Raw genomic sequence first — 13185 nt, forward strand, 5'->3', positions numbered from 1 at the left:
TAGTGTAAAAACCATAAGTTTGATTGATTGCCAAATGTGATGATAAATAAAACTTGACTCATCAGTGTATACAAACAACACAATAATGAAAATGTAATTGAAAATGCTGATTAAATCTTGTTGTCTGATATTTTAAAAGTGAATATTTCCTATGCTCTGGATTGTTGTACATCTAAAACGGCACTTTCACTGAATTTTTGTTCTACAGCACATATTTTGCAGAGGATGTGACCACCTGATATAAAATATTCTCTGTTCCTCTCATCACAGATGGAACACCTTGAGCTGTCAATTATTGAAAGACACCTAAAAAATCATTGAAATTAAGATAATCAATGCATATATTACATGACTTTACTGACATTGCTCTCAGAAAGTCGAATTTGATACATTAAGAATATGACATAAGACATATTTGTTCGGAGTATCAAAAATATTTAAAGCAGAAAAATTGAAATCACCAAGCTTGTTTGTGAACTTGCTTATTTTAATAACAGACAAATGCTTTTTCCAATACTTTTTCTTTTTCCAAAACCGGTGAATTGTTGTAAGTTGGATTCCAACTTCAACAGATTATATGATCATTTCATAATGTTGCATAATGTTATTGAAGAAAAATGAAGGGTTTAAACTTTAACTAAGATTTAAGTTTATTTTAAAGTTTAATGATAACAAACATGTATTGTTTTACATATATTTGGTTCTTATCTTTAATTTTGATTACAATTGTATTGAGTAACTTAGTAAAACTTATTGATACACTCTTCAGTAACTCAGCATGGCCTAAGGCTCTTTATATACAATATATAGAGCATGGTTCTACTTTACCCTCTTCTCACTTTCCCTCGGAGCGTGCTCGTCTCTGAGAAGGCATAGGGCATCGGCAGAAGATTTGAAGACTTGGGATGGCAAAAAAGATCGGACCTTGTGCTGTGGACCAGCTGCCGATGTCCTGACTAATGCAGAGGGGAGTTGCTCTACAAAGTAGGCTTTGGGTCGACGAGGATGCTGTGCTAGGGTGCGTGAGCCCCGAGCACGGTTAAGAGGCTGGAACGGCAGGCCTTTTGCTGGCACCAACAGCCCTTTTCAGGGCTACCCTTTTATATTGTCTCAGGTTACTGTACATTTAGGTTCTCATTGACTGCAGAACAGTGATCAACTTTTGGCTCAAAATTCAAATCTTAGGCTAATATTCCATGGAAATTGCATGGAGGTAAATTATCACCACTTTGTGCTTCAAAATTAACTCTTTAAAGGCATGACTGGTGACATGTCCAGGTCAGTACTCTACAGCGAAAGCTGCATTTTGTGCCTTTTAGGGCGGATGAACCCTCATTAAGCATAGACTAGAATAATACATACATTTTACTTACACTGGCCTTTAATCTTAGTGAAGTATAAGTGGTTGATATAGCATTTACATAATTATGTTTATAAATTGCAAAATATGTTAAGTTTCTTAGTAGTATTTCGATTCTTTTAATTACTTTGTAATATTTATACATTATTATCATCTTTTGCTGAAAATGTATATATTCTTTCATGTTAAACTTTTCCATGATTCATAATCTATTTTTAGAATAGTTATGTAAAGAACTGTTAAACCTAAAGCATTTGTTAAGTAAATTTTAGTTGGTTGTGTGCAGACCAATCAGATGATTTCTTACATACAGTGCCACCTGTGTGTAGATGCAAGCTCCCTCTGGGATTCAGAAGTTCATTTAATCCGCTATCTCATGGAGTTTTGACATTTTGTTGCTAATTTTTGAAGAAGTAACATCTCTAAAAGCTCTCCAAGGTTAATTTTTTAATTAATTTTAGACACTTGGCATTAAGCAAACCTTAGAGATTAATTTAATTCACTGAAACATTTTTTAATAAATTTGTAAGTAATTTTAGTAATTTCTATTTGCAGAATTAATTAAGATTAATTAATTAATATCTTTTCTGTGTTTTAAGTAGCGCCATATGTATATATTTGTTGATATAGATTAAAACAGGACTTACTACTATCAGATTCATTAGTTTTACAGCACAGAATCATTAAGGTTATTTTTCATATCTTCAGTTATCACTTTTTTATCAACTTTCAAATCTTCCAATCAACTTAGTTTATTCTGATTTTCATATTTTGGTTAAATAAGAACAGTTCATATTAAAGTGATAATTGTAAACTTGTTTAGCTTTAAGTAACTTTTAGTTAAGTGTAAATAAAAACATAGTTCATCAAAAATTTGGTTGATTCAATATTTGTGTTTTATTTCCCTTTGCATTCAAAGAGTTATGTCATCCTGACAATTAGATTTATCCCATTAAAGAGTACTCCTGAGCAAACTAAGAACATCAAAAGGTAAATATTAGGTAATAAGTAACTACATTCTATTTATAGAAAACAAAAAGCTTTTATATTTTTTTAAACACCACAACAATTGGTTCAGGTGATGGATCGATGCCTACATCTATTTTTAGAAACACTTATTATGTTTTCTTCAAATTGTTTTGCTTATATTTGTCGGTCTGTCCGTCGGTAGACCACCATTTGGTTTCCGCTGATTATCTTGAAAACTATTCAGTACAAAGTCTTTATATTTCACATAACTAGTAGATGACCCCTATTGACTTTCGGGTCACTAGGTCAAAGGTCACAAGGGCCTTAAATGTCAGAATGGTTTCCGCGGATTATCTTGAAAATTATTTATCACAAAGTCTTCAGATTTCACATACTAATTGGTCATAACTAGTAGATGACCGTTATTGATTTTGGGGTCACTATGTTAAATTTCAAGGTCACAGGGGCCTTAAATGTCAAAAGACAGACGAACATTAGCAAAACAATATACCCCCTCTTCGAAGGGGCGCAAAACAAAGTTACAGCCAGTTAAAGCAAATAATTCATTAACTTGACCTTCAAGGTCAAGGTCATATATGGGTGAAGGTCAGGGTCTGTCTGTTTATCTTGAAGGGCTATCCTTAAAGATTATTATATTCAAGTTTTAAGACAATCCATTCAAAAATAACAAAGTAATAGCCACTAAAAGCCACTTGACCCTGACCTCTGTGGGTTCGAATCCCGACAGGGACTTTGGATTCTTTCATGTGAGGGAGCTATCCAGCTAGCATACGGAACGTCGGTGGTTCTACTCAGGTACCCTTTCGTGCCTGAAATAATGCACGGAAGGGCACCCGAGGTCTTCCTCCACCAGTAAAGCTGAAAAGTCGCGATATGACCTAAACTGTGTTGATGTGATGTAAAACCCAAAACAAACAAAACGAAAAGCCACTAAAAGCAAGAAACAAGCAAAATTTGGACATTTGACCTTGAAGGTCAAGGTCAGTTATGAGTGAAGGTCAAAGTTTGTCTGGTCAACTTGAAGGTCTATCATCATCATCTTCAGTAATCGCCTCACTCTTCATAGAGCATAATCGCGATGAAATTAAAACTATGTACTAGCGCAGCAATTGGTTTCCTCTTTACAGTTAAAAATTGTCTATTTACATCTTTTTAAAATCTGGTAAAAACTGGCAATGTGTCTAGTTGGTGGTTGTGTGTTTTGTCAGCGCCGACTTGAACCCCTCCAAGGTTGGTTTCTCAACAACTTGTATGGGTAGGCGATTCCAGAGGATGATGGTGGCCGGAAGGAAGCTGTTCTGGTACACAGATTTCTTACAAGTGAGCTGGCTGAGTTGTTGTTGGTTGCCTCTTGATGTTCTTGCATTACGTAGTGGGGATCTAGTGTGACATCTACAAGGTCATGTTTGATCTTGTAGAGCATGGTGACTCTTGCCATGTCTCTTCTCTTCTGTAGAGTGGTCCAGTGTAGTGAATTTACCATCTCTGTGACACTGCTCTGGCGTGAGTAGTCGTTCTTGACAAACCGTGCTGCTTTTCTTTGTACCATCTCTAGTTGGTTGATGTGGCTGTCAGCAGCAGGTGACCATACAGAGGAGGCATACTCAACGCTTGGCCGTACGTAGGTGTTGTAGGCTTTGGCTTTGGCATCTGGTGGGCTTGACCGGATGTTTAGGCGCAGGAAAGCTAGGGTTGAGTTGGCTTTTTTCGTTATATTGTCGATGTGGCATTTCCAAGATAGGTCTGGTGTGATGGTGACTCCAAAATACATGGCCTGGTTGGTTACGTTGAGGGTTGTCTGGTGTATTGTGTATGGAAAGATAATAGGGTTCCTCTTGGTGGTAATTCGGATGACCTCACATTTGGCAGCATTGAACTCCATTTGCCATTCCTTCTCCCAGACTTGGAGACTGTCAAGGTCGTCTTGTAGGGCACGGGCATCCTCCTGGCTCTTGATCGTCCTATCGAGGAGACAGTCATCAGCAAACATGCCAGTCCTCGACTTTACCCTAGAGGGTAGGTCGTTGATGAAAGCGAGGAAGAGCAGAGGACCTAAGACGCTGCCCTGGGGCACTCCGGATGTGACAAGGGATGTGTGGGAGTGTGAGCCTTCCAGGACCACGCGCTGCCTTCTGCCAAAGAGGAATCCTTGAACCCATTTTAATGTTAATTTTAATATCCTTAAAGATTATTATGTTTAAGTTTGAAGACAATCCGTTCAAAAATAAAGTTATAGCCAAAGGGGGTTGTAACGGTGCCTGGACTCTATATTGGGGTTATTTGTGACCAAAACTAGGTCCAGACCCAAAAAACAGGTGACAATCCTTATATATAAAATGGGGTTATCTATATATAAGGATTGTCACCTGTTTTTTGGGTCTGGACCTAGTTTTGGTCACAAATAACCCCAATATAGAGTCCAGGCACCGTTACAACCCCCTTTGGTTATAGCCACTAATAATAACTTAGCAAAATTTAGACAAAACAAAGATCCTGATACTGAGTTTTTTGAAGAGTTACTGCCCTTAGTAAAATTTACGCCATGACTGAAACCATTGTCGGCTGACGCCGTGAAGAGCTATGGGGGTTCATAGTCTATGAAATATTCTTAAGGACTCTGGTGAAAACAGTATAACGATCCGAAATTTAAAGGGGAAGAAACTCGGGCCTGTCTAAAACGCGGACGCCTTAAGCGGACAATATAAACATATAGGGAAAACGCTGACAATATAGACAAAGAGGAAAAAAGCGGACGATATAGATATATAGTGTAGTCTAATTGGTGATGATTTTGGGCATTGATGAAGTTTATAAAAATGATGTGTAATTGGATTTATACTTTAATATATAAAAAAATATAATAAATTAGCAAATTGGGAGAAATATTAAAGTAATTTATGATTGAATGTCAATGAATTTTATATTATATTTATATGACACATTTTCGGAATTTCTAAATATTGAAAACTAATATATGAAACAAATGGATCAAATGAATGTCTTTAGAATTACAATGATGGTACTAAATTGGCAACAGCTGATATGTAATTAAGGATATATTTTCATTTTGGCATTGTTTTTGTCTGTCTTTATGTGCAGTAGGCGGACAAATTTTTTGTTCGCAAAATAAAAAAAGCCTTGATTTTTCAAAATCAAAAGTTTGTAAGAGTAATTTTTAATCATAAATTATTGATATAAATAAGTAATGACAGGCTGTTGTTTTTTATTGATACAATATAAGCAGAAGCGTGCTGCAAATTAACGGTAATTATATAAGTGTGAACAACACGCTACTGATTAATCGTGTCGGCACTTAGCTAGAGATAACATGATACGCATTTTGCGGACAATATAGATATATACAATACAATACAATATACTTTATTCCGCTTTAAACTTACAAAGTTTATAGCAATAACAACAACATAAATACATGAGAAATGGTTTACACAGGGTATATGAATACTGTTGGAAATTTACAATTACAATAACGTACGAGACTTCATTTTCAATTGTTCATAGAAAAAAAATAAAACAGTCATAATGACGTATTTGGCTGACATTTTAATTACTCATCGATAAAAAAAAAATGTAAAAATAATGTACGAGACTTAATTTGAAATTTAGTATATAACAACAATTAACACATCATAAATTTGATAACCTGTCATTTCGTAACTTTGATGCAAAGTAAATATATTTTGCTAAGTTGGTAACATTAATTTTTACATTTGTTGACATTAGAATTTCATTTTTTATTTCATTGTTGGCCATCTGCAAAATTATCCTTTGAAGTATTTCATTCTAAGATCTCTGTATAACGGACATACGAGAAGAAAGTGATATTCAGATTCTAAAACTCCCATTGAACAGCATTTGCATAATCTATTTTCTCTCAGAGTACCCTCATATTTCCCTGTTTCTATAGCTAGGGAATGTGCTGATACTCTGAACTTAGTTAATGCTATGCGATATTTTACAACCGTTACGGTATCTAAATATTTCTCCCGATTGAATGAATGTTTAAATAAACAATAGGCTTCTAGTTTTCTAGAATTGTTAATATCGCTGTACCATGACTGATAAAAGGCATCGAATAATCTTTGTTTGATATGTAAAATTGATATATGATCCACAATATCATTTTGAAACAACCAAAAGTAATTAAGCCCAATTTCCTGTAGTACAAGTTTTACCTGATGAGCCCAGTTTTCCCCCCATAAGCAACATTATTGTCAGAGTCACATCTAAGCATTTCATAAACTTGACGTATGATACTAGATTCGTCCGACTTCAGTACTTTTAAGCCAGAATTTTAACATTCGCAACTTACGTATAACAATTAACGGCACTCTGCCCAACTCCCCATAAAGTGCAGAACTATTTGTTGTCATTTTTACGCATAATAATTTTCTTAAAAACTTTGTGTGGATACGCTCCAGGTCAGGGCATGGGTTTGAACCTATGACCTCACTTCCAAAGTGGAGAATTGATGAAACTAATGAATCAAACATATATAATTTTTGACTGATAGGTAGATCTATTCTGTGAAATATTGAAAATAATCGATTCATTGCAAAACTTGCGTGGTGAGCTATTGCTTTCTGGCTACGATTCCACTGACCATTTTTATATAAGTTAATACCCAAATACTTAAATGATGTAACAACTTCGAGTTTTTCACCATAAATAAAAAAGTCTTTCTGTGTGTGACGTCCTTTTTCAAATATCATTACTTTGGTTTTACTTATATTTATTTTTAAGCCCCAGATATTACAATAGTTTTCAATGTCACGAAGCATTGATTGCAATGACTCCGCTGATTTAGCAAATACAACTTGGTCGTCTGCGTAAAGCAGCAAAAATAGACTAAGTTCTGAGTCATTTTCGCTACCGAACATATTTTTAAAGTGTTCAAATAAATCATCTAACTTTAAATTATTTGTTTGAGAGCTTTTTGTATTGTTATTTTTTTTTATTTTATTCCAGAACTGTCTAGGATTTGAATTTACCAATGAGCCAATTCGTTTTCCTTCTTTCTGTTTGAATTTATGTTTGTGTCTATACTTAGTTTTATTATATTTCGTTCTCGCATTTACCATGTTACGTCTATTAGCATCAGATCTGTTTTTAATATATACATTTCTATTTCTGTTAAATTCTCGTTTTGCATCGCGACATTCAGAATTAAACCAGGGTTGTTTACAACCAATATGACCCGGTTTTGTATGGCGACGCGTGATAGTAAAAACATTACTTACTTTTTCATTCATAAGCGTAGTAAATTGACTGACCACGTGATCAATATCCGTATTATCAACCAATGAAATTAAATGATCTATCTGAGTGCGTTCACCTGATAAGAGATTTCTAAAGCGTGGGAGTTTGGACTCGTCCATTTTTACGTATGAGTAGTCACGGTTAATTGACTCATCGGATTCACGTGCCGTTGTTTGATATTCATTTAGTTTGGTAAAAAATGAAAAAAAAATCGGTGCATGATCAGAAAATTCATTACAATTTAGAATTTTAAAATCGTTAAGGCATCTAAAATTATCAAAATTGGTTATTAAATAGTCAACTGTGCTTGACCCCTGCATTGAGGTGTAAGTGAACTCGCCCTCAGGGTCCCCAGGAAGCCTTCCATTTACGATGCGAACACCAGTGTTCTTACAAAAATCTAATAATTTCCGACCAAAAGAATCAATAACTTTGTCTCTATTTTTCCTTAATGGTAGACTTTCGTCTTCAATCAATGAGTAATTATTACTTATATATATGTCAACATCAAAATAATCTAAATAATTCGAGGTTCTACTATTGAAGTCTCCAGTAAAGAAAACATTTCCTTGAGTACAAAACATATTATAGTCAGTTTCTAATAAATCAAATAAATCAACATCATTACCTAAAATCTTAGACATGTTTGGGGGTATATACACGTGGCAAATATAGCAGGGACAGTTTGATACAAAAAGGTTTGCTGAAAGTTCGAGCCACAAAATACCCTCCTGTTTTTTGCTTACAATGTTAATATGTTCTGCTAAATTTGACTTGAAATACAACGAAATACCTCCACTAAAGCGTCCCATTGTAGTCCTTTGAGATTTATTTCCACATATATGCTCACTTTTAAATCCATTTATGTTTAAATCACATTGTTCTTTATTTGATATCCATGTTTCGTTTAATAGGATGATGTCATATTGTTGAATAAATTCGATGAAATCACTATCACTTAGCTTACGCTTTAGTCCGTTAACGTTCCAAGCAATTATTCTAATAGTTCCCTGTTGACATCCCTAGTGGCGAGTGTCATGGTTCCTGCGGTCTGGGGTAGTAGATGTTTCCATAGGTTCTCTGTACAACTTTCCGTCAACGTAAAGTTTGTCTACGACCAATTTGACGTTATGCCCATCCTTTTCTAATTTCTGCAGAATCGGACGAAGTAATCGGCGGCGCTCACGTATCTCATATGGGTATTGCACCCCGATTCCTAGGTCTTTTGATTTAAGATCATCACGCTTTCCATAAGATAGCTGTCTAATGTGTTCTCGTGTTTTAAAGTCACTAAAACGTGCGATGATCGGTCTCACTTTGTTTTTACCCTTGCTTCCTGCACGATTTGCCCAATCAACATGTACTTTTTTAACGCTTTCTTCATCCATACCCAGGCCCGTAGATAGAAAAGTCTCCTTTATCAAAGTTTCGCATATTTCTCCATCTTGTTCTGGTAAACCGTAAAACACTAGATTATGACTCATTGATTTACGTTCAAGGTCAATCAATTTCTCGTCCATATTGTATTTTTCTTTGGTAATTGTTTTCATTTCAGCTTCAAGTCTATTACATTTTATGTTCATTGATTTCATCATTTCCGTAGCATTTTTCAAGTCTTTTGTCATAACATCATGTGTATCTGCTAGAAAAGAACACAATTTCTCATTTTCCAGTGTACGTTCATCCAGTGATTTAACAGTTAATTCTAAGCCAGAGAGCTTTTTATGAATATTTGTAACATGTTTTTCGATTTGGTCTATTTTTGAAACTTTTTCCTTAATATCTTTCATATCCTGCATAAGATGCTTTACGTCATCCATGATCTGAGAAGCCCAAGGTGGTATTCCATGACCCGGAAATATCAGTGGTGCCGCTGGATAAACGCTTCCACCCCCGCTACCATGTGAGGGGGGTGGGGGGCTAGATAGATATGGCTGAGAATGAGGGCTGTGATAAACAAAAGGATTTTGCATCTCGTGTGTTAATTGGCTCCAAATTTCCGAATTATACACGGAAGAGAGACTTACAGAAGAGAGACTCACACTCGGTTGATTTACACTTGGTTTATCAGTGTTAAAATTGAATGTCTGCTCGTCGCCATTAATGGCGGGTATCTGCCCGTGATTCTCGTGCTCGTCGCTGTGTAAAGGCGAACTCGAGTTTCTTTTTCTTCGACGTTTTCTCTTTGGTTCTTTGTTTTGTGGCGATATATCCGATTTAGGCATGAAGACGAAAAGTTTATATTTATATCCATACCAAAAATAATCAGCTTTATATCCTGGAAACCATTTAAAACTTAAATAAATATCCAACCACATTTTCTGTGTAAACCATTAATCAAGAACGACAACTGATATATAGGGAAAACGCTGACGATATAGATATAGAGGAAAAAAGCGGACGATATAGAAATTTAGAGTAGACTTATTGATGATGAGGTGGGAATCGATGAACTTTATAGAAATGCTGTATAATAGAATAATATATTCATATACGTAAAACTTAATGGCAAATAAGATAATATATTTTTTTCAAATTACGAATGATACTAAATTTACCACATTAAAAAAAAATAAGGATAAAAACTTTCATTCACATTTGTACAATGATTTTTGGACAAAAACACGCTTATTTATAAATTCATGTTTTTAAGGTAATTTTAAAGTTTAATGGTCGTTGATAAAAAGAAAAAGGCATGCACGTATACTCTTGTGACGGACACGTGTTGCAAATTAACGACAATTAAGTGTCAACAACATGCTACCTGATTGAACCTGTCCGCTCTTTGCCCCATTTTTGCGGACAATATAAATATATAGAGAAAAAGCGGACGATATAGATATAGAGGAAAAAAGCGGGCGCTATAGATATAGTGTAGAATGATGTGTGAGATAAAATTATAATAAAATAGATAATGATAGTGTATAGTAATATTGTGCAGTAATAAAAACGAAGATAAAGAATGAACTTCATTGCAATTTTATTTAAGCAATATAACACATTCGGTACATGAATTTATTTTACACATACAAATAATAATATCAATGTAACAACTTAATATATGTATATAGCTATAAAGAATATAACAATCACATATTTTAACAAAATCCCTTACTTAAGACAACAATATTAAATAGACAATGTAATACACGTTTATAGGAAAAACGATGGCAATATATACAAAGCGGAAAAAATGCTGTCCAAAAATATATTACATTTAATTTATAATAAGTATTGTTATATCGCTGAAATAAAAATATTCCTTTCACATAAAGAAATATAGCCAGATATTTTTTTATTCATAACAGTTTTCTATTCTCCCGTTCTATACATTTATTTCGTCAGCGTTTTCCTTCTATATCTATATCGTCCGCTTTTTCACTATATGTCTATATTGTCCGCATTTTCTGTAGCCACTTTATTAATTGTACAAGGGTGAGATGTATGATTACTTGAAATATACAAGTGTTGGTGCGTGATTAAGTCAAATACACAGGTGACACGTGGATACTTTAATTAGTTGATTGGTATTTATAGCAGAAAGTTTCTTTTATTTACTTAATGGATAAAATATAAATAAAACTAAAAAAAATTATGAATTAAAGAAAGTTAATTGATATAAATTAATTATATACATGGTAGAAGCCAGATATTTTTTTATTCATAACAGTTTTCTATTCTCCCGTTCTATACATTTATTTCGTCAGCGTTTTCCCTCTATATCTATATCGTCCGCTTTTTCACTATATGTCTATATATTGTCCGCATTTTCTGTAGCCACTTTATTAATTGTACAAGGGTGAGATGTATGATTACTTGAAATATACAAGTGTCGGTGCGTGATTAAGTCAAATACACAGGTGACACGTGGATACTTTAATTAGTTGATTGGTATTTATAGCAGAAAGTTTCTTTTATTTACTTAATGGATAAAAAATATTATGAATTAAAGAAAGTTAATTGATATAAATTAATTATATACATGGTAGAAGCCAGATATTTTTTTATTGAGAACAGTTTACTATTCTCCCGTTCTATACATTTATTTCGTCAGCGTTTTCCTTCTATATCTATATCGTCCGCTTTTTCACTATATGTCTATATTGTCCGCATTTTCTGTAGCCACTTTATTAATTGTACAAAGATGAGATGTATGATTACTTGAAATATACAAGTGTCGGTGCGTGATTAAGTCAAATACACAGGTGACACGTGGATACTTTAATTAGTGATTGGTATTTATAGCAGAAAGTTTCTTTTATTTACTTAATGGATAAAATATAAATAAAACTAAAAAATATTATGAATTAAAGAAAGTTAATTGATATAAATTAATTATATACATGGTAGAAGCCAGATATTTTTTTATTCAGAACAGTTTCTATTCTCCCGTTCTATACATTTATTGCGTCAGCGTTTCCCTTATATCTATATCGTCCGCTTTTCACTATATGTCTATATTGTCCGCATTTTCTGTAGCCACTTTATTAATTGTACAAGGGTGAGATGTATGATTACTTGAAATATACAAGTGTTGGTGCGTGATTAAGTCAAATACACAGGTGACACGTGGATACTTTAATTAGTTGATTGGTATTTATAGCAGAAAGTTTCTTTTATTTACTTAATGGATAAAATATAAATAAAACTAAAAAATATTATGAATTAAAGAAAGTTAATTGATATAAATTAATTATATACATGGTAGAAGCCAGATATTTTTTTTATTCAGAACAGTTTTCTATTCTCCCGTTCTATACATTTATTTCGTCAGCGTTTTCCTTCTATATCTATATCGTCCGCTTTTTCACTATATGTCTATATTGTCCGCATTTTGGAAATGAGGGATGTGCACAAAAATTGACTGTATTTATACCTTACCATTAACAGTTTTACCATTGAATAAGTTGCAATTAAAAAGTTGTGAAAAAAAATACAAAAGATCAAAAACATAACGACTGAAATTAATTTCATTATTGGTCCCAATGTTGTTTTTTTCTATATTGTTCTTTGAAATTTATGTCTTAATTGCTCAATATCTAAAGAGCCGACAATTTTAATAATGTGACAAAGTCATTCACACTTAATTGTAATGCTTTAAGTTAATTTGCAACACGTGTATTTTCACCGGTAAACGTTAATTTTCAAAAATATACTCATTCGCCCACTATTTCATAATTATATATGTACACAAAAGAAGATTCGGCTAATATGTCAATTAATGTGCAATATAGAAACAAAAGTAAATTACAAATCTTAGTAAATTGTATATTTTGAAAAGAATGTCAATCTACACTATATATCTATATCGTCCGCTTTTTTCCTCTATGTCTATATTGTCAGCGTTTTCCCTATATGTTTATCATGTCCGCGAATTGCGTATGCAAAGTGTTCAAATATATTCAAACTTATTTCTTGTGCCCTTATTCAGTTTTCCGCACGTGACTGTTGCATGTTTTGCACCGTTTAATTAAAAGTTATTAAGTCAATTAACATGAACAAATAAAAAACATAAATTTAAGAATTTGAACAAATAAATAAACTACAGTCTTTTT

Source organism: Ruditapes philippinarum, unplaced genomic scaffold (assembly GCF_026571515.1).
Source record: "Ruditapes philippinarum isolate M1 unplaced genomic scaffold, ASM2657151v2 ctg1396_1_1_1_1, whole genome shotgun sequence".
In the NCBI taxonomy this organism is placed as follows: domain Eukaryota; kingdom Metazoa; phylum Mollusca; class Bivalvia; order Venerida; family Veneridae; genus Ruditapes; species Ruditapes philippinarum.